At 37.3% G+C, this 22,335-nt stretch overlaps 1 long non-coding RNA gene across 1 annotated transcript; it reads right to left on the reverse strand.

Annotated features, from left to right (window-relative positions):
• Positions 1 to 5,539: 5,539 nt before the first annotated feature.
• Positions 5,540 to 18,710, reverse strand: LOC135577288 (uncharacterized). Its single transcript, XR_010468965.1, has 3 exons — positions 17,619 to 18,710; positions 13,369 to 13,469; positions 5,540 to 10,732 (listed from the first exon to the last, which is right to left on the reverse strand). It is a non-coding gene; the product is annotated as an uncharacterized LOC135577288 (long non-coding RNA).
• Positions 18,711 to 22,335: the final 3,625 nt, after the last annotated feature.

The raw sequence follows: 22,335 nt of genomic DNA on the forward strand, positions 1-22,335 counted from the left end.
AAAATAGCAATGCTGAATCCCATCAACAGCTGCTGCCTGTGACACATGCCAGCCCCGGGTGGCAAGAGCCTCTGCCACCTTCATAGAGCCAACCCAGCATCAGTCCTGGTCTCTGTTCAACACTGCTAGAGAGAAGTCTTTGATTCTAAATCCTGTCACCAAATGTCACCTCTGGCACATTTTGACTCTGTGCAATTGGGTTATGGAACAAGTCCCAGCTCCAGCCTTTGCTACCATGCCATCTCTTTAAACAGATTGAACCTGAGGTAGGAGGTTAGGAGGGAATCTTTCAGAATTTCATGCCCTTAGAAATTATTTCTTCCTTTCCCCCCTCATCTTATTCATAGGGTCAAGAAGACACACACAAACACACAAAATTTAAACAAACCATGCTTTGTTCTTACAAGATAAAAGGGAGAAGCAAAAATTCTGGGCATGCCCATAAGTTCTGAGACCATGGTAAGGCAAAGGGCCTGAATGTTATCAAAGGTATTACAGAATTGCTGGCTGTATCTGTAGGTCACCAAAGGTTTGCCTTTTTCCCTTTACCATCTGTTCCCAGTTCAGGGGAGGGCTGGCTGCTCCTCAGATGCACCAGGGAGGAGGTCGTGTTGCAAAGTGCTGCCTGTGGCTTCTTCTGCGAAACAACAGTCTCTTCTGCTAAGCTAGGTCCATCAGTATCCTGGCTGGTGTTAAGTCTGAGGTGGGTGATGACAAACAACTTTGGCCACAGAAAAGCTTTGAACAAGCTGTCTTTTGGCTAGTTTTCAATGTTTCTTTGTTTATTTTGAAAGCTGATGGAAAACTGCTTAAAAACGGACAAGTCTGTGAAGAAGCACTGATAGGAAACCTGCCGCTGTTCGAGCCACAATGGTCTCTGTCTTGATTCTATAAAGCCATTAGGAGGAACCAAAATCTGCCACAATTATTAATGGTACCAACAACTACTGCCTTCTTAGATGATCTATAAGAAAAGTCTAGTCAAATAAGTAAGATATTTACTGTAGGTTTGTATTTTACCATATCTGGAAGTTGCAGTTGTTGCAGTTGGATTTGTAAAGCAGAGCATACCTTCAGGATGCCCTTCAGAGCAGAGGAGACCAAACATTCAGGACCTCTTTTATTTCTTCTTTTTAAGTATTTATATGTAAAGTATGGGAAATTCTGCTTCATTTTTAATAGACTCCAACTACCCCCTATTTGCAACAAGTTAAAAATTCGTCAACAAGTTTCTAGGTTGGATGCATATTGAAGAGTTGACAGGTGACATTTCAGAGGTTGGAAAAGCACCTATGGACCTAAGAAGTAAGACTAATTATGTTAGGTATTTGTAGATTGAAAGAAATATACAAGAGATTATTTTTCTTTCCAGGCCTACACTTATCTTTAAAAAACGCACCCATATTCTATTCAATGTGAAAGTATGAGTTTGTAGCTTGTTCTTATACTTCTTCCTGAACTTACGCCTCTTTAAAAATAAGCATTTAAACATAACTAACAACATTAACCAGGGGTTTCCATCTTTTTCTTCCTTAAAGTGGATCTCTATCAACACATTAATTAAGTGCTTGTGTTGCTTTTCATTTTTTACTTTTCAACATGGTATTTCTGTTAGCTTTTAAGACTGAATTTCATGTGACCCAGCTAAGTGATTAAGCTAGGAATTTTTCAAACAAACAAGTACAGTACCTTAACACTCTTAGCTGTGACATTTGAGGAAGACGGTGTCATCTGAATCTTGTGATAACAGTGATGTTAGGTTTACTCTGTACAATTGCTTATTCTCATTATTGCCCAAGCAATGGTAATTAATTGTCCATTTCTATTCATGTACTTAACTTTTCGTATTTATTCCTTGTAGAGTTAGGTCTTGAAAAACTCTATATTCTTTTAAATCGATTTGCATCCACCTCATGTTCTCCTTCTCAAAATTCTCTTTTGGTATTTAATGGCAATTGCCATGTAACTCCCTAGATTGGTAAGACAAAAAATTAGCATGTGCCCATAACTTAAAGCAATGGAATAACTAGAGTATTCAAAAGTGCTTTACTTTTAGAGAGAAATTAAAATCTCAGTCCATTCATTCTTGCACAAGTACAACAAAAATTTTTAAAGGGAATTGTTTGGTCTAATAAATTCTAAAGACTGGATCTGAATTTGCAGGAAATGTCTGTTGTTCTCTTTCCTAATTATATTAAAAAAATTATTCTTTCCTCTCATTTTTCCACACTTGTGAATACATTTACACATCCAGAATACTCTCTCTGCAGTAATGTAGAATGAAAACAGAGAAGGTAAACACAAAAAGTTACAGGGTCAAGAGTTTCCAGATAAGAACTGCCATCTCTTGAATCAAAGCTCCACCTAGCCTAGCATCCTGTCTCTGTTGGTAAGCAGGAGCAGAAACAAAGGGAAAATGACACAAAGGGAAAATAAAACAAATAAAATATGCATAGTATGATCCTTTTTCCTAGCATATATTCAGAGCATCGCTTGACTATGGTTTACAGATGCTGACTGCTGCATTTAATAGCTGTATTGGACTTATCCTCCATGAATTTCTCTAATTTTCTTTTATAAGCATGTACATTCTTAGCCTCTATCAAATTCCACAAAATACTCTATCTCCTTGATTTTAACCATTATTGAATTAAAACTTTCCAAATCATATTTTTCAGAACTTCTATTTGGTAACTAGAGTGGACTGCATCATTCTACATGTATTCTTTTATGTCACTACCTTGTTGTAAAATTATTCCACCAACATCACCCCTCTATCCCACAAGTTCATTGTTTTATTGTATAGATTTCTAGGACAAAGTTAAAAAGAGACACAACATTTGGACTCAGAGACAAGTAGATCCAACTATTTCTGTTTTCAGCAATGTCAGGGCTTGCAATTACACTTGTCTTTGTTGAACCATTCCTTAGTATATTACTGAGCAAATATGATGGTATCTCCCATCACCCAGAGACACTGGAACATCCTAAACTATTGCCCTTACTTAGATATCTTTCTAACAAGAAGTGGTGTCATGACAGCATCTTGAGAAGAAATGAAAACTCTTAGCATCTAGTGTTATAGTATCTACTGCTTGAACCAAGATTGAAGTAGGATTGGCTAAGGATTAAACCATGAGACAAGGAGAGTTGCTGACCTAATTTGAAACCTTCTGAAGCCTCCCATATGTATTTAACAAAGCAATATGAGTCGTAATTCAGATTTTCTGAAGAGACAAGAGGGAAAGTATACTGCAAACCATGTATTTAACAAACTGATTCATGTAGCTTTTCCTTTTATGAAGTATAAACAACTACCAAAACTAATGTAGCTTTAGAGACATCATTTTGTCTTGAAACTTTGCAGGAAATATAAAAAAAAAAACCCACACATATTTAAAACCACAGAAATAAGAATATGTATAAAAATATGTTATTTGCTTGTTACTTCTGAGCAGTATCTTCAGAGACCTTTCAGACCACTGAATTATGAATTGCGTAGGCACTGAAAAGAATCCATTTTATTATTCTTTCAAAAGACCATAACAACTCTTACTAAGGTATTTCAGCTTATTGGGTTAAGGCTTCTACTGAGAATCTTTAGCTTATGGATCACTGATCTGCAGACTGTAACAGCTTCAGCCTGACAGGTCAAAGTCAATGTATTATGCCTCTTTACAACCACCTCCAGGACAAAAATGACCACTATGCCCAAGAACAGAAACATTGATTTTATCTGGCTGTGTGCTTCAAGAATTTAAGCCATATTTCAGTCCAGTGTTTTATTCTCTCAATCCATTAAGTGACACTTCACCAGTGAGATACTTTATAAAAGGAAAAGTCAAATATAGCATTACAGTACCATTATGTTAATGCCAATACAAGGAAAATTATTTATTTATAGAAGCAAAGACAAACAAATATGTTGCTTTTAAAGATACAGATACAAGGCTCTGCTTACTTAAAGTCATACAAAGCAGAATTGTTTATTTTTGTACTTGCTGATAAAAGTAATTAAATGTGATTTGGCCTTATAAATTGTTTGGTGATAAATTACCTAATAGTCAAGGAAAGCATTTCCTACTCTCCACTACAGATGTACTTGGTGTTTGCATTTGCTAAATGAGACAGTAACATAGCCCCACTTCTAAGGTCCCAGAAAGTTTTTACCCACATGGACAATTTGTAGCGCTATACCTGTACAATTACCTAATGCAGTTAGCAGTTATAAGACCTTTAAATAGCTTTCTCCTCCCTCTGTCTTGGGATGTCACAAATTACTGGGTGCAAAACATGATTTTTAAAAGAACCTCTAATCCTTTCTGCCAGCCAAATCTGGATAGGAGCGACTCATCTTTGCAGAATATAGCCTTGCTCCTCAGTCCTATAAATGTCAGGACAGCTTTCAGCCCCTTGTTAAACATTTTACAAATGAACTGGCCTAGAAAACACGCATGCATACCCATTATATATTTGCCCTCTAAGCACAAATATGTATATAGCTGTGGATTCCGGTGTTTGTATTCAAGAAATGATGGTTGTATTTCTTTCCAATTTCCCTACCTGCACGAGACTGTTTCTCAATAATAGTATGTATTTAAAGAAAAAGAAAAATTAAGGAACATTATAAATCATTCAGCAAACACCCCAACTCTATTCATAGTCATACATATGTTGCCAGTAATACAGACAAATATAGAGTCATAGAAATATACACACAGACTTTGAGAAAATATGCCTCTAGACAGAAACATATTGTGCATATGCAAATAACTGTCTGGCACTGAAGCTTTGCCCTTTAGCATTCACTTAACTGTATATCTTTCCTACCCGTGTTCCCCCCCTTTTCTTCCATCTGTTTATTTCTTTCAAACCTTCACTTAAGAATACAGTACAACCTCTCAAAAATCAAGAAATATGGTCCTTCAAATATAACTGCCAGGTATAGCATATAATATTGCTTTTGGGAGGTAAAAAAAGATATAGAGGAGGCAACATTCAAATTTTCCTACAAAGGTTACAGAAAATGGGTTTTATCCGTTTCATCCAAACGATGTTCATTTCTGTCTACATTTCAGGTCTGGTTGCTATACTTTAAAGAAATTGTATAATCTAGGCCTTGCCATCAGTTTTCTTAATTTATTTCTCTGAAATGACAGGCCTGGCAAAGGCAGGCTGGCCTCTCAGATGTCTGGATTACACTGTAGCTATGGAAACAGGTGTTAAAGTGTTATGAATTTCAATTTACACTGATATTCTGCACACCATGTTCTATACTGATGACAGGTTATTCTACATGCTGACCAATACAACAGTATCAATCTTACTGATTTATAGGAGGCCACCAGGTAAGAGAGCCTCCGTGATAAACTTGGGGAGCTTTCCCCAGGTTTTACACTTGGTGTGTTCCTGTGCACGTACAGGCTTACACATGTAGATACAGAAGCAGGATGTGCTGCCACACTCTTTCTCAAGTCTTCCGGCAAAGAGGTACAGGTATCTGAAGATGATTTGCACAACCTTTCCAGCTTAATGAGTATTTACAATTTTTTTTTTTTTTTTTTTTTTTTTTTTTTTTTTTTTTTTTTTTTTTTAACCAGCTAGTAGTTCTTCCTCACATGGAGCACCAGTTCAGGGTTGAAGCCCTGCAGTCCTTTCTGTGGATTTGCATGAGGCTGTATAGAAAATAAAAAAATGCTGGAACGGAGCAGGAGACCACAACCAAATAAATGCCTTTTGCTTTAGTACAGAATTGCCTGTGCTAACAATGATCACCCTCCCTGCCTCCCTTTGTGACTTCTGTAGCAACAGCAGCATGAGGCACCAGGCAGCAGCCTACTGCCACTTTCCATTGTCCTGCAGCAAATTCAACTCAAAAAAGGCAGTGTATTGCACTACTACCCTTTCTCAGCACAAACAGTGAAGTCAAGAAATAGTTTCCCTATAATTTTACCTCCAAGCAAATAGCTACAGTACAGAAGTCATAAGTTTTCACAGAAACATTCCTGGTCTCCCCCAGGCTTGATGTGTTCATCTTCTATTTTGATACACCCTGTGTTGTCATCTACCTTCTCCCTGACAGTCATGTTGTTCTGGTGAGAGATTTATGCTGCTCATGTGTGTGGACATTCCCCAAGCAGCTCAACACCTGCTTCTTCCTTGGTGCCACGCAGTCAGTTAAATCCCTCCTGAACTTGCTTCCACCATCAGCATTGCCTTTTTTTCTTTCCTGGTATTTATTATCTTTTTGGTATCTGTTATTCAGAATAACAAAAGCAGTGACGAAGTTAGATTTGGTGTCAGAATGTATCTTCCCTCCTTGAGGTTTTGTAAACCAAAAAGCTTTTTCTCCTTGTAAGAGTCAGAAAAACTCTTTAAAATTATGGCTGAAAATGCACACTGTATTTTGCATATAAAGTGTCAAAGTTTAGTCTTAGATTATTTTCTAAAGTATGATGAAGCAATAAATACACCAAGGAGTTTAAGAAATGTGAAGATTTTGCTATTTAGTTATAAAATTCCTATATAAAAATGTAAGTGAGAAAACATAAGTGAAATTGATCCAAAAAAATAAAGCACATCAGAAATAAGGCAGCAAAACTACATTACCAATGATGATACCAGCTGCATTCTAAATTCCCCTGTCCAAAAAACCCAAACAGAATACATAGCCTGTAGAACTGTGAATAACGATAGCACTTCATATCAGCTCCAAGGCTTCTTATTGCTTTTGAGCAGCACACGCCTGTAACAGCTCAGTTATCTATTTTACATAAACACAAATGAAATAACATAGAGGCAGTTTTTTGTAAGGTGAATACCTCTTCATAGAGAATTGAAATAAGGCCAAATACTTCTGTATAGAGCATAGTTTGACTATCATATGAAAACATTTCCAGGTGTAAGTGGTCTTGAACTGATTTCAGGCTAGAGGAAAACATGTATGCACACCAACAGAGAACTTCAGAGTTATTTAGTTCCCTGAATGAAATATTTTACAAATTAAAAGCAGAAAGGATTGTTTCCAGATTTTTTTAAAAATGTGTGCTGGGAAGTCAAAGTTAAGGTGGTGAGGATAGTCATCATATTTCCCACTCTAATTTCAAGAAGGATAATATATCAACTAAAAGCAGAATGAGATAGAAGGGCCTTGGTCCCTCTTGGAAATTAAAGACGTAATTATTGAATTCCCGCACTGTTTATATTCACATTTGCATTACAAGATGAAAGATGTCAGACAGCCTTTTTCTTTTTTTTTTTTTTCTCCTTTTTAAACCCACTCTGATTTTACACTGAGGCGTCCACTTCAGTATAGCAGAAATGGTATGCAAGTCTCCTTTTCCGCACTAAGTAAAAATGAGATAGTGAAACACAAGTTTTCAGTAGTCACAGCCCTGTCTGATGACATCTGTGAACTCTCTAAGCTAATGATATTGTTTTTTCTCAGTTATTCAGATTTTGAAAAGGGTTACCCACATGACACAGCAGGGTCTGCTTTGACTGATCACAGCAGGAACAAGTGTTTAAAGGCCAGTTCAGTTTTCAGATTCTTTTCCTCATCCAAGGTCTTGAGAGCTGATGTTTCAAAAGATTTCTGTGTGCAGACAAAAGATCTTAGATCTGCTGCCTCTATGGCAACTGAAGTCTTAAAAAGCATTCATTTCTTCTAGTCATAATCCGTCTGAATGGCACTTTTTGCATTATTATATCAAATCAAGCCCTTCTTTAAAAAAAACCTGATTCTGTTACGTCCAGTCAAAATAACTGTAACACATGACACATGGTTTGCTCCAATAATTTCCCATTAATCAGCCTGCATTGGTTTAGGCACAGGTCCCAGAGGCTAATGAATGGATCATTAAATCTACTGTACAATGAATCCCCCAGAGTATACTCATTCTTTTCCATATCACTTGTTTAAGAAAGCATTTCGCTTAATGACAAAGGCAGAAAGATAAGCTTGGGAGCAGATGATGCAAACATATAATCTGTTCGAGTTTTTTTAAAATCCTCTCTGCAAGTATTTGGCAATAAGATGAGCATGAGAAAAAAAAAATAGGGAAGAAATATTTTGAAAGCTGTATCATAAACAGGTTTAACTTTTTTAATTTTTTTTTAAGGCAGCTATTTGATATCCCTCAAACACTCATACCCATTCCCTGTAGGAAACTAGAGATGCCCGGCTGGATTGTGAAAGATCTAACACACACACGAAGTGTTAAGTAAAATGTCATCGTTCCCACCTCCCAGTTGGCATCTTTAAATAGCTCACTTTATTTATGGTGTACATAGTGTTAATGTCCTTCAGTTGCTCCATTTTCAAGGATGGAAAAGCAGTTGCTAAGCATTTCTAAATGACAGCCCCAGGGTTCATTAAAAATATGGCAAACATTTGCTAAGCTCATTAAGTGCAATTTTTGTGTGTGTGTGTATCAGATTCCTCCTCTGCATGTTATGCGTGACCAAACATCTATTAACCCTAATCCCATTGATGAGTCTGATACATTCAAACCAACAATTAGACAAAACAAAAGAGATATTTATTGAGAGACTCATAAATGAGCTTTCATATTGGTCTAAGCTGTTGCAAAATGACAGTTTAATTCCCTTCTGTTAATCCCCACCTACTAGAGTACTCCCTTTGTTTGATTATAGGTTGTCAGATTTAGGGATTCTGATTGAATCAAAATTTGAAGTAAACTAGAAATACACAATAATTACACTTTCTAGGCACTGCTGCCTACTGTATAAGCAGAGTAAATGCAACATAAGTTTAAAAAAATCACAGGAAAAAGTTTTCAAGGATCAATTACTTACAAAAATAAAGGTATACACTGCATCCATTTTAATACAGAAGAAAGAAAACCCTTTTATTTTCCTGTAGTATACCACCTTTTGATATCATCACCTGCTAAATACAATTTTTCTGGAACCAAGAGCATTTCTCCACAGTCACAGAGGAGGCATCTCACCTTTCTTAAACAGAATGACCTTTCTAGCCCACAGGCATGCCCTTCTCACATGTCTTTTCAACCACTGTGAAGTACAGATGTTATTATGGACTCTGCAAGACATTTGCAGTATAAACTGTCAGGCACAGAGTCTGTATGAAAAAAAATCAGAAATATTTTTTAAGAAAACATCTGCCTGTTTATTATGTAGTGCTTACAACACTATTGTAAAACTTGTCGGTAACATTTAAGGGTGTGGGGGTTGGTGCTATTCTATAAAGTACGAACTGGGCTGCTGTGAGTTAGTAAGGAGAGAACATCATTTGCACTGTGACAAACTAATATTATGAAATTTTTGTAGCACAATGACAGTGCTTTGCAAGTGAAAACTCCTGAACTTTAAATAGTATAAAACAAAAACAACAACAAGAACAAAAAGGCAAGAAAACTGATTCAGTAGCTTTTCCTAAACTTTTTTTGTCAAGGAAAACTTGCTTTCTACTTGCTTTCTACTTGCTTTCTACTAATCAGAAGCTTCTAAAAAGTGATTGAATACACAACCTTCAGAGGAAAACACACACAGCAAAGATTTTTAATACATTATTCTAAGTTCTATGAAACTAGGAGGAAAGCATATCCTCACCTCCGAAGAACTGCAATAATTGTCTACACAGAAAATATTTGTGTACCTATATAAATAAATACAGAGATGGCATCAATCAGGTGTTTTCAATAGTATTTTAAAGTAACCTTTTTGCCCCAAAAGTGTCAATGAAATGGATGTTAATTTGCTTTCCTCTAGAAGATGCTGCTTCTATAAGATATAATGCTATAAAGCAGTAGTTTCAATCAACTAGTGTGTACTACTGACCTAAATCTTCTATTTAGTTATTCAAAAGATGTCTAATAGAAAAACATTCTCCGACATTTCTGCTACCCACTTTATATTGTCAAACCCATAGATTTATCCTGTCTCTGATGCTGATAGTTCTGTGATTCCATCAATTGTACAGGAACATCTTCCATGTAAGTTGCCAGCTTTGCCTTCCATTAGTGCAAACAGTATATCACTCTTTCATCAACAGATTTTTAGTAAATATGATAAAACTTTACTGCTTAGCAAAGGCAGCAGAAAGGTCTACAGTACACAGAATCACGGAACACCGGGGATTGGAAGGGACCTCAAAAGGGACAAAGGGACTTATGGTGCTGAAGCATATACTTCAACATATTTCAGTTTTAAAAAATTTCTAGCTTCAGATTGTCCCACTTCTTAACTCAAAAGGAAGGAAAACAAGTCAACATGGATTTCTTGATAAACCAGAATCAATAAGATACACTGAGTATTAATGCCTTAACATTTATTGCATTTAATAGTAGTTATTGTGGCAGAAAAGAATACATACATGTATAGAGCCTATATGTTGAAACAGTGATAAGTAACCTGCTCATTAAGACCAAAAACAACAAACCTTGAAGTCCCAGATTTTTTAAAACCCAAAATATTTTTTTAATATTAATTAAGCTTCTCTATTAATAACTTGCACACTATTCCTTGCCTAATGGTTTAAAAATTGTCTGGATGTGCTTTGAATGAACAGATACTAAGCTGTACACAAATGCAAACATGTACTTAAACCTGAAGACATTTAGTTCTGATGATGACAAAGCTGATGCTGTTTTCTCCTCTTGCAAGGGCATGTGCAACTGCTCCAAATCCCAGGCTCAGGAAAGTTTGTCTTTGACAGAATCTCCAGAACTCAAGAAGACTCTGACCGCTCCTGAAGGAAAGAGATACAAAAGATCAGTGCCTCAAAGGCCATGGGATTATTTTTTTCTAGTACTTTAAGTTTTGTCCTTTTTGAGTTTTAGAATAAAACTGGAAACAGAATCTTCACTGGGTATTCTTTATCATTCTTTACCAATTCTTTATGCTGTATTTTACTTTACATAGAACTTTCAAGTCAAGGTAGATTATTTACTAAACAGTTTATTACAAGGCACATGTAAAAGTAAGGTCATGTCAGTAGCACGGAGAACAGGATGTGTAATTGCTGTTAAGGGTTCAGATTACAGTTTAAATGTCTTCTATTTGCTATCTTAACCAGTCATATCTCTTTTACTTTTTGTTGTTGGTGGTTTTTTTTACTTTTGTCTTTTTGTGAGTTGAAGGAGATGGTTAACAATGAAGGAAGTCCTCAATCATATAAAATTATCTAATTGCAAAATCCAGATGATGTAACAGCACCTGTATTTGTTTAAACAAGCCATTTTTCAAACCGGTTACCTGTATAACTAAATGTTCGAGTTAGCAGGCACCAAGGGGCAAGCAAAACTCCCGAATGCTACACTCTTCAGCAGACAGAAAAGGTATGATGATATTTTAAAAGGAGAAACAAGAGAATCCAGACAATTTTAGTCTACAGAGCTTTCCTTTCAACTTACTCTTTAGCCGTAGGCAAAATGTTCCACTAAGAACCATGAAAAGCAGGTTCTGGATCCATCTCTATGCTGAGAGAACTTACAACCTTAGTTATCTGTTTTGCGAAAAGCATACAGAAAAGAGAACCTCACAGATTGAAGTTAGCTATTAACTAACTCACTTTCTGGATGTAGTAAATAACAAATTGGCCTAAATTAACTAACCACAAGATTGTTCCAGAAGGAGATAGCATATTTAATACAATGCAACAGAAAAAAAAATTGATAAAATGCTTTCTTTAATTTTCACCTACTGTTTTTAATATTTATCTTAAAAATAAATAAGCATGTTGAAAGACTAGATCATAAGATTGTTGTCTCCTGGACCCCAGAAAATTATTTATAACATATAATCTCAAGAATCACAAAATGGTTAGGGCTGGGAAGGGACCTCTGGAGATCATCTACTCTAACTCACGTGCTAAGGCAGGGACCGCTAGAGTAGATTGCACAGAAATGTATCCCGATGGATTTTGAATGTCTTCAGAGAAGGAGACTCCACAACCCCTCTGGACAGCTGTTCCAGTGCTCTGTTAACTCCAAAGTAAAGAAGTTTCTCTTCATAATCAGATGGAACCCTCTGTGTTTCAGTCTGTGTCCATTGTCCCTCATCCTATCATTGGACACCACTGAAAGGAGTCTGGTCCCATCCTCTTGACACCCACCCTTGAGATATTTATAAACATTGATGAGATCCCCTCTGAGTCTTCTCTTTTCCAGGCTGAACAGACCCAGGTCTCTCAGTCTCTCCTCACCAGGAAAATGCTCCAGACTCTCATCATCTTTGTAGCCCTTCACTGTACTCCTTTCAGTAATTCTCCGTCCTTCTTAAACTGGGGAGCTCAGAACTGGATGTAGTACTCCAGATGAGGTCTCACCAGGGTGGAGTAGAAGGGGAGGATAACCTCCCTTGACCTGCTGTTCACACTCTTCTTAATACACCCAAGGATGTCATTGGCCTTCTTGGCCACAAGGGCACATTGTTGACTCTAAGAAACTTATTTACAGATACATTTCAGTTATGATATTTTAACAACTATAATTTTTTTTTGTCTTTTGTGATGTCAGTGCTGGTTGGGACACTCTTATGTCTCACTGTTTCTTTTTTTCTTTGTTTTTCTTTGCTTTACAGCATCCTTTTGAAGTATTTGCCATGGGCATGGCTCACAGTACGACCACATTAGTCATTGCTTTCCACTGAGACTGTCTTTAGACTCTTAACAAACTGTCAACAAATAAATATCTTTATGGGCATCACCAAAATGCAAATTCTTAAAGTATATCACTACAGATATACCTTCTCAGAACTAAACATCTGAAAAGGTCTGGGTTAATGTCTTGGATGTCCCCTCCCTTTCTACTGAAGAATCTGTTCATTCCCAAATGATTTGTGGACATACTTTTAAATATTTCTAAAGTATCTGAGGTGCCATTCCTAATCTTCTGACAGAAAGAGGATTCAAAACATGAGCAAGAATCTATTCTACTGGTTTTCACACATAGGGATGTGTAAGAAGCACCACTGAGGATAAACAGAACTGTTCCTGAATTCTGCAAACTATTTGGACACCAGTTTCTCTGCTTTTCTCAGCAAAGAGAATAGCTTCACTGGGCTATTATACAGCTTTCACAAGAAAATCTTCCCATTTCATGTAATGTTGTGTTTGACACTTTAACACAGTTACATTTCAGTAATAGAAGATTTAAACAGGATTTTTGAACTCCAAAGGGTTGGTCCAGTATCAAGTGGGACTTGTGGACAGAAAGCCTGATTTGGGAATACTGAAAAGGTAGGAATATACATATACATGTAGATAACTCTCCTGTTCAGCAAGTGGTGAATTTTGAGCTGTGACTCCTACTGCCTTCCATTTCCTTCTTACCAGATACATCTGGTACTACTACCTGTTATTATTTTAGTGAAAGAGCATCTTACATGTAATGGAGAAACTTGGAGGCTTCCTCTGCAGATCCTTGCATTAGATGTTGTATTAAAAGTATTTGTGTAGCTGATTTTTTGAGAATCAATTTCCCATCCTGCTGGAATGATGATTCAATTAAAAAAAAAAAAAAAATAAACATTAGAAAAAATGCAGTAGAAAGTAAAAGATCCCCCTCCAGATCAGTTGTCTCAAAAGGGTAACAAACTCTTACATGGAAAAGCCCTCCATTGTATCTGCGTACTGATGTGTCCACAAACAACCAACTGAAGTCTAGCTATTAAGAATAACCTTTATTTTATTTTATTTTATTTTATTTTATTTTATTTTATTTTATTTTATTTTATTTTGTCTTTTGAGGTAGATGTTGTCCAATTTCTTGGCAAAATCCAGCCAAACAATCTTGCTTAAATATATATATATACACACACACTACTCAAAAAGAGCAAGAGATTGCATTTATTAAAACAACAAAACAGTAATATCTTACATTAAGACGCATATAAGGGAGGGGAGGGGAGGGGAGGGGAGGGGAGGGGAGGGGAGGGGAGGGGAGGGGAGGGGAGGGGAGGGGAGGGGAGGGGAGGGGAGGGGAGGGGAGGGGAGGGGAGGGGAGGGGAGGGGAGGGGAGGGGAGGGGAGGGGAGGGGAGGGGAGGGGAGGGGAGGGGAGGGGAAAAATTGTCCTGAAAAATTCAGATTTAGATACTGAATCTAAAGATAAAACAAGCAGTATTTCAAGAGCTAAGCTGCAGATGGAAGTCCACATTTTAATGTATGATAAAACATTTTTAAAAAATAATAATACAGCACTGAGATAGGTATCATCCAAGAAATGTTAAGCTTTAAACCCAAACTTTGGAAATAACATCTTACTGAAACTATAAGTGTGGAAATAATATGTTAGAAATGAATGAAAAGTAATAGGATTTACTTACTTGCAATGTTTTACTGCTAGTGGCATGGCAGAAACAAAATATCTAAATTAAATATACAGTGTTCTTTGGCAGCCTGTATCCAGTCTCTAAGGCCCCTTCAGGCCCAGTCATTCAGGCAAGATTTGCAGATTTTCCACTGGATTACTTAAAATGATGGTAACATAAACATCCTTCAGCTCACAGAGATCTAATATAAATGTATATCCTATTACAATGGAACATTTCTAGATCTTGATCATGTTGACACTTGCTCCACAGAAAAACAGAACAAAATGGTCCACAAATGTCCCATTCATGTTAAACCGGCTTTTGCTAAAATCACAAGTGGCTTGTTAGTCCCTGAGTTAGGCAGCAGGAAGCTCACGGTCAATGAGCTCAGGCTGCACTAGCCTGTGTCAGGGCCACAGCATTACATTCTCAGCCAGGTGCTTTTGGAGCCTCAGCTAATTAGTCAACTAAAATAAAAATAATAAAATAAAATAAAATAAAATAAAATAAAATAAAATAAAATAAAATAAAATAAAATAAAATAAAATAAAATAAAATAAAATAAAATAAAATAAAATAAAATAAAATAAAATGCTAAAATTAGATGCTGTAGCAGAACAGGTCTCAAATGTGCTTTCTGTTTAGATACAGATGTAACATTTCAGATGTACATGTCTCAGGTTAAATTTTTCTCAAAAGCGTGCACATGGAGGGTTACACATTAACAACCAGACTCAGTTACTGCTAATGGGATTTGTGCACCCTGCTTTGAAAATGTAGCCCTTTTAGGCTGCTATACAGTTAGCATACCAAGTAGCTGCTACAAACAGCCAGGGCGACTGAATGCACAATTAAATAGCTGTGTTTTCTCCATCAATAAGAACTGATGGAAAAATAAACACTTGAGCTTAATCTATTACTGTCATGTAAAATTGGCCTTCTTCCTAAGTGGCATTATGAAACTTGGCCTGACCTCTTATGTCTATGTGGATAAGTGTCTTTCAAAGAAAGGAAAATCTTCAAACTCTCTCTCCTCCAGAGTAGAACAATAACAAAAATTGCAGCATTTGACTGAATTCAGGTCTGTATGCTAAGCATATTGCATCCATTTGTGGACTTTGATTAACTGAGCCAAAACACTGTTTCGCCAGGAACAGTATTTTCTATTTACAAGCTCATCAGGCCAAAAAAAACCCTACTGTCTGAAATTTGTGTAGCCCGTGGGGTATTCATATTATGTCCAAACCTATCCTACATAACCAATTGGCACATGGCTATTAGCAAAACAAATCACTATGATTTTGCCTGAAACAAAATCAAATACACATAACAGGGAAAAATAATTTCTAGATTTGCTTAAATAGACAGCAATTTCTTTATGAGATCGAGAAGGGAATATTCTCTTGCTTGTAACTAAATTAAAACACCAAAGCACATCCAAAATGAGCCTGATATCTTTGAGGGTGCAACAGGAGCAGGAGATCAAACATCTTTTCTTTCTTCAAGAATTCAAAAAAATGCTTTAATCATACTATATGCCCAAGTAGCTTTCTTTTATCTGTGCATATAGAATAAGAAGGGAAATTATAGTGAATTAAATAGTGCCTGACTTAGGGGCAATAGAGCACATCATCATCCAGAAAAACATCCCATGATGGAAACATTTTGAGAATGAAATTATGCTCACAAAACTAAAAATTGAGTCAAAGCAAATGAAGACATACTAGCCTTTGAAATAGCTCTAAGATCCATGAGCCAGATCAGTAATTAGTAGAAATTTCTGTAGGTAAAAGTTGGAGGATTTTTGCATAGTTATCACATTAAGATACAGGGTGCACATAGCCTAGGGAAAGAAGACTTTGCAGCCAGTGGCTGATGACACCAAGCCCAGACCACACTCCTCATAAAGGCTGATAAAAAAAGTATTTTGACTCCCAAAAGGGGCTTTTTTTCCCCCTGTTTTCACAGGTCAGCCCCAACAAAAAAGACTGCATCCCAGGCTGGGCAGCATTCAACTGCCCATCATATCTGTGAGACAAAAGATATGTTTTGTGAATTATGTTGCAGGGAGCTTTCTCACTGGGTCAATAGGATTTCACAAGCACTGTAATACAGTTGCTGAACTGAAGCCATAAAGTTAATTAAAGTAAAAATCATACTGTGGCAGCTGCCTTCTTTTTTTTTTTTTTTTTTGTTTCTGAATAATGGTGGAAGATTAGGTTCTGGAGGTAAATTACGTTTTTTTATATTTCTACAAAAATGTTTCAGCATTTTAAGCCTTTCTTAAGTGCCAGAGACTTAGAATTTCACTGTTTGAAGTTTAGTAGCACAGATTTCTGTCCTTATTTATATTTTACAGGAAAATTATATCCTACAAAGAGAAACTGATGCTTGATTTATTTTTTAAAACAAAAGAGAATTCTTACTCTTTCAATGCAGTGTTTCTGTTTAAGTGGAAACCAAAAGATTGTGAGACTCAAACCCTCATCCAATACCAAATCTTAAATTACTGGAAGTCTATCTAACAGTTTGGGTTGTTTGCTTTGCAACTGGATAGAAGATTCCAAAGCAGAGTAATCATATATTATGTTTATTGTATTTATCTTTTTAAAACAGACTGACAGTCCTTAATGGCTTCATTGCTTCTCTAACTTCACAAACTCTTATCTGCAATGAGAGTTTTAGAAAACATAATAAATACTTATCAACATGTATGCAATTTTAATATAACATCTGACTTTTTATGAATGGCTGAAATAGAGTAATAAGAAATATAAGTATGCCAAAGAAGTAGTTGTGTTTCAGGCCTTATAATAGGATTTTCATATATTCGAGTTAATTATGGAGGGAGACAATGTCCAACATTTACAGTATAAAACCAAGCTATTTTTTTAAATCATCAGAGACATAACAAGAAGCCAGGGGATAGGGAGTTGGAGAATCAAGTAAACTTAAATATGGCATCAATCAAATTTCATTTTTTCTTTTTTTATTTTTTTCTGTTTTCACCCTGGGAAACACAGCACTCAGTAATTCAATTTGTAAGAGCCCATGCAGCATGAAGATGCTGCTTCTAAAGAAAACTGCCCCTCCTTTCTTGTTTGCACTCAAATGTTGCAGAGTGGCCTTATATCATACAAGGAGATACTTGTGTAAGTGTAAACTCCTACTGCATAAACACCAGGCTTGAGTACAATTTCCTCTTAATTATTCCTCCACAACAATTCTTTCAGAGCTGTTGACAAGCTTTCCCTGTGATTGCGAGGAAGTGCACACGGACAAGTACCAGCATGCATGCAATAAAATGTAATGGATGAAATACCTTCCAATCTTTGCACCTTTCCATAAGCAAGGCTCCTGAAGTCCTTATTCAGGCAAATTCCCGTTAAAGCCAATTTACATTTTGCAAGTTAGAGACATTGCCGTACTAGTGTTAAAACAGAGAGGAAGCAGCTTGTGTCTCCACTCTGAGACTGCCAGACAGGAACTTTACTCTTAGCATAATCTCTTACACTAGCCTGTGTGATGCTGGAGAGATGATGTGGAAGGAGTTTCTGTGCCAGGTCTCCACATGGTGTCTCAGACTAACCAGAGACTTAAGCTTCAGGAATTTATAGCCACTTTCTTTTTTTTTTTTTTTTGGTAGAAAATCCAAGTTACTTTTGCAATTTTTTAAAGCTCAATTAAATTTGAAGCATGCCAAGATCAGATGTGATTAACTACTGCACTGAGAGCACAGATGCCATTCAAATGTTGAAGAAGAGAGGACTTATTCATTAAATAACAGAAAATGCATCTTAAATACTAGGCAGAAGTGTGAAGAAACATCTATATTGCCACCCACATGTACGGAAATGAAAAAGAATACTTATGAATGGTGGAAAAAGGCATAGTGAAACCAGAATTGTTCTGGTGTAATCACACAGAGCCCAATATCCGTAAGGGACAGTATGTCTGACTATAGTTTTTGGCAGGTGAGAGAAAGCTTCAGAACGGCTCCCAGGGGCATGCTGGAGCAAGATCACGACCTGGGGCTCAGAGAAGCAATTTGGTCGTTCTTAAATAAACAAGATCTTTCATAATCAGCAGCTCTGTATTCTTGGCTTGCACTAGGTGCACTGTTCTTGCCAGATGCTCTGTTCCCCTTCCAAAACTCTGAGGTTTTAGCCTTTTTTTGGCTTTCCTCTCACACAGAGAGTTCCTCTGCACCGCTTCCAAATCTCTGCGTGACAGTCTTCATTGTTAGTAACTCAACTATATTTACCCCTATAAGGGATTATTTTGAAACAGATTTTCTTAACTAAAACATGAGCACAAGAAGAATTTGTGTTGTTTTGTTACATAACTAGAGACTAAGATTGGTGTACACATGGGCAAATACGGTGCACACTGGCGTTCCTTGAGCAAACAGCACTCCCAGGATATATTAACATATCTTTGAGGCAATTGGAATACGTGGGCTTAAAACAGAGAAATACTCAGGGAATACAAGTTTCAATGAGTAAGCAACCCATTGATGAAAAAGAAATATGTGGAAAGAACACAATAAAAAAAAAAAAATTATTACCAGCATCATCAAAGACAATATTTTTAATTAATGCAAGTACAGAGGAAAATATATATGCAGTACTAAAATGCCTGACATATCAGATAGATGTCAGTATCATAGTTCTCAACAATAGCTGTATACTGAGAAGAAATTCTGTGATGTTGAACTGTTAGCAAATGTGCCAGTTCACAGATTCTGTTTCTCTGATAGTCACTATGGGCATATACAGAAGGAAATTACAATTTTACAGTCATAGAATGTCCTGACATGGAAGGAACCCACAAGGATCATCGAGTCCGACTCCTGTCCCTTCATAGGACAACCCCACAGTTCACACCATGTTCATGAGAGCATTGTCCAGTCTCTTCTTGAATACTGTCAGGCTTGGGGCCATGACTGCCCCACGGGGAGCCTGTTCCAGTGCTCTGCTAACCCCTGGGTGAAGAATATTTTCCTAATATCTAATCTATACCTCCCATGGCACATCTTTCTGCCATTCTCTTGGGTTCTGTTATTGGTCACCAGAAAGAAGAGATTGTTGCCTACCCTTGTTCCTCCCTTTGTATAATGATGACAACTTTTTGACATGGCCGATATATTCAAATAATTGCTAATCCTTTGTGGCATAGGATATAGTGTGATTCTTACAAATTGTAGAATGATAGAGTTGTTTGTCTTGGAAGGGACCTTCAAAGGTCGTCTAATCCAACCCCACTGCCATGGGCAGGATCTTTTATCAGTACATCATTTTGCTCAAAGTCACATCCAACCTGAACTAGAACACTTCCAGTGATGGGACATCCACAACTTCTCTGGGCAACCAGTTGCATTCTCTTACCACCTGCATCCTTAAAAAAATCTCTTCCCTATGTCCAATCTAAACTTCTCCTCTTTCGTTTTAAAACCATTGCCCCTTGTTCTGTCACTACAAGAGCTGATAAGAAGTCTCTCTTCACCTTTCTTATATGCTCCTTTTGTATATTGAAAGGCTACAATAAAGTTTCCTCCCAGCCTTTCCTTCTCCAGCCTAAACAATTCAGCTCTCAACCTTTCATCATTTTGATGGCTCTTTTCTTGCCCTACTCTAACAGGTCCCTGTCTCTCTTCTACTGGGAACTCCAGAGCTGGATGCAATTACTCCAGGTGGTGTCTTTTAAGAGCACAAGGGGAGAATTATCTCTCTCGACCTGCTGACCTTGCTTCTTTTGATACAGCACAGGATATGAAGGACTGGCTTTCTGGGCTGCTAACACATATTGCTGGTTCATGTTCAATTTTAAATCCACCATTACTCCCAAGTCCTTCTCCACAGGGTTGCTCTCAATCCATTCATCCTGAAGTTTGTATTGATGCTGAGGGCTGTTCTGAACCAGGCACAGGACCTTGCACTTGGCCTTGTTGAACCTCATGAGGTTTGCATGCATCCACTCCTCAAGCCTGTTAAGGTCCCTCTTGATAGCATCCCATCCCTCAAGTGAATCAACTTCGCTACTCAGCTTGATGTCACCTGCAAACTTGCTGAGGGTGCACTCAATCCCACTGTCTATGTCACTGATTAAGATATTAAATAGTATTGGTCCCAGTACAGACTCTGAAGGGGCAGCATTGGTTTTTGTAACTTTTTGGACACGGCCATCTAGTCTAGTCCTTGTCCATCTAATAGTATATTCATCAAACTCACATCTCTCCAATTTACAAGAAAGAATGTTGTGGGGGATGGTGTCATATGTCTTACAGAATTACAGGTAGGTGACATCAGTTGCTCTTTCCTTGTATACTGATAGAGCCACCAAATCAAAGAAGGCCCAATTTGCCTTCAGTGAAGCCATGTTGGCTGTCTCCCTAACCACCTCCCTGTCTCACATATGTTTTGACATGTCTTCTAGGAGGATCTACTCCATGATCTTACCAGGCACAGAAGTGAGGCTGACCAGCTGGTAGTTCCCAGGGTTTTCCTTACTACTTTTTTTAAAAAATGAGTTGGATGTTTTCCTTTTTCCAGTTACTAGATACTTTGCCTGACTGCCATGACTTTTCAAATATGGTGGGGAGTGGCTTGGCTGCTACATCAGCCAATTCCATCAGGACCCTGGGATGCATTTTGTTGGGTCCCATGACTTGCTCGTGTTCAGTTTCTTCAGGTGATCTCAAATCTGTTATTCTCCTGTTGTGGGAGCCTTAATTCCCCCAGTCTCTTTCTTGAGTTTCAAGAGCTTGGGATATGTGGGAAGAGAGATTATCATTAAAAATTGAGCCAAAAAAAAATTGTTGAGTACCTCAGCTTTCTTCATGTCATTTGTCACCAGCTGTCCTGTCTTATTTACCAGAAGGTAGTACGTTTTTTTCAATCTTCCTTTTTTGGCCATCCTGTAAAAACTATTATTATTATTACTGTTGCCCTTCACCAAATGCAGCTTCAAGTGTGTCTTAGCTTTCCTAATCTCATACTTACACATCCAAGCATAGAACCTATATTCTTCCCAGGTTATACATCCCTGGTTCCACTGCCTGCACATTTTCATCTTATACTCTACTTTGACCAGAATGTCCTTACCTACTGACCCATGTCAGGCTCCTGTCCTCCTCGCCCCATTTCTTGCATGTGGGAATCAAGAGCTCTTGTTCTCTAAGAAAAATGTCCTTAAAGAGCTGCAGGTCTATTCATTTCCTGTGCTCCTGAGCGCAGTTCCCCAGAGGGTCTTACACACTAATTGCTTAAAAAAACTGAAAGTTTGCTCTCTTAAAATTTACCACCCTGACTACTCTTCACCTGCCTCATTTCTTTCAAAATTGGGAATTTCACCAGTGCATGATCACTGCAGTCCAGGCTACCACCGATCTTGTTATCCCTCGTTCTTCCATGTTCATGAGCAACAGGTCCAGTACTGTGGTGAGGTCTTCAAATTTTAGGTCTTCATTGTTAAAAATAGGAAGAAAGCACTTAAAGATATTATTTTAGACAAGTTTCAAATGAGCTATGTTTTATAGTTGAGAGTTTGTAACACAGCGTAGGTAAACAAAGATTTTAGGGTTTCTTTCAGTAAAAATCTATATACAAAATCAGTTGCAAAAGGTTGTATTGAATTAACTGTCTGGTCTTTAAATAAATTAATATTTCAATTTCCATTTTCAAGTTAATGGAAACTGTAAATCTAAATTTTTGGATTGTGGGTTTCCCTGATGATCTTATAGCAGCTATTATTCACAGAAATTACAGGGGTTTTGGGCTGACCAGCATCCAGTTTGCTGAGTTACAGGTCTTTTTCCAAGAGCCTTGCTGTTACAGAGAGCCCTCCTGGAAAGTATGGCCTCAGGGCATGTATCCCTTTTATTCCTGTAAAAAGTGGAAGTGTCACCACCTTCTAATTAACAACCTTCTGGCAACAGAATCAAGATAAAATGCACCTCCAGGCACTTTGTTTTCTAATATGTTCCCCACTTTAAATCATTCCTAGGAAAATCAACTGTAGAAACCATTAATACAAATCAG

This window comes from Columba livia, chromosome Z (assembly GCF_036013475.1).
Source record: "Columba livia isolate bColLiv1 breed racing homer chromosome Z, bColLiv1.pat.W.v2, whole genome shotgun sequence".
NCBI classification, from domain to species: domain Eukaryota; kingdom Metazoa; phylum Chordata; class Aves; order Columbiformes; family Columbidae; genus Columba; species Columba livia.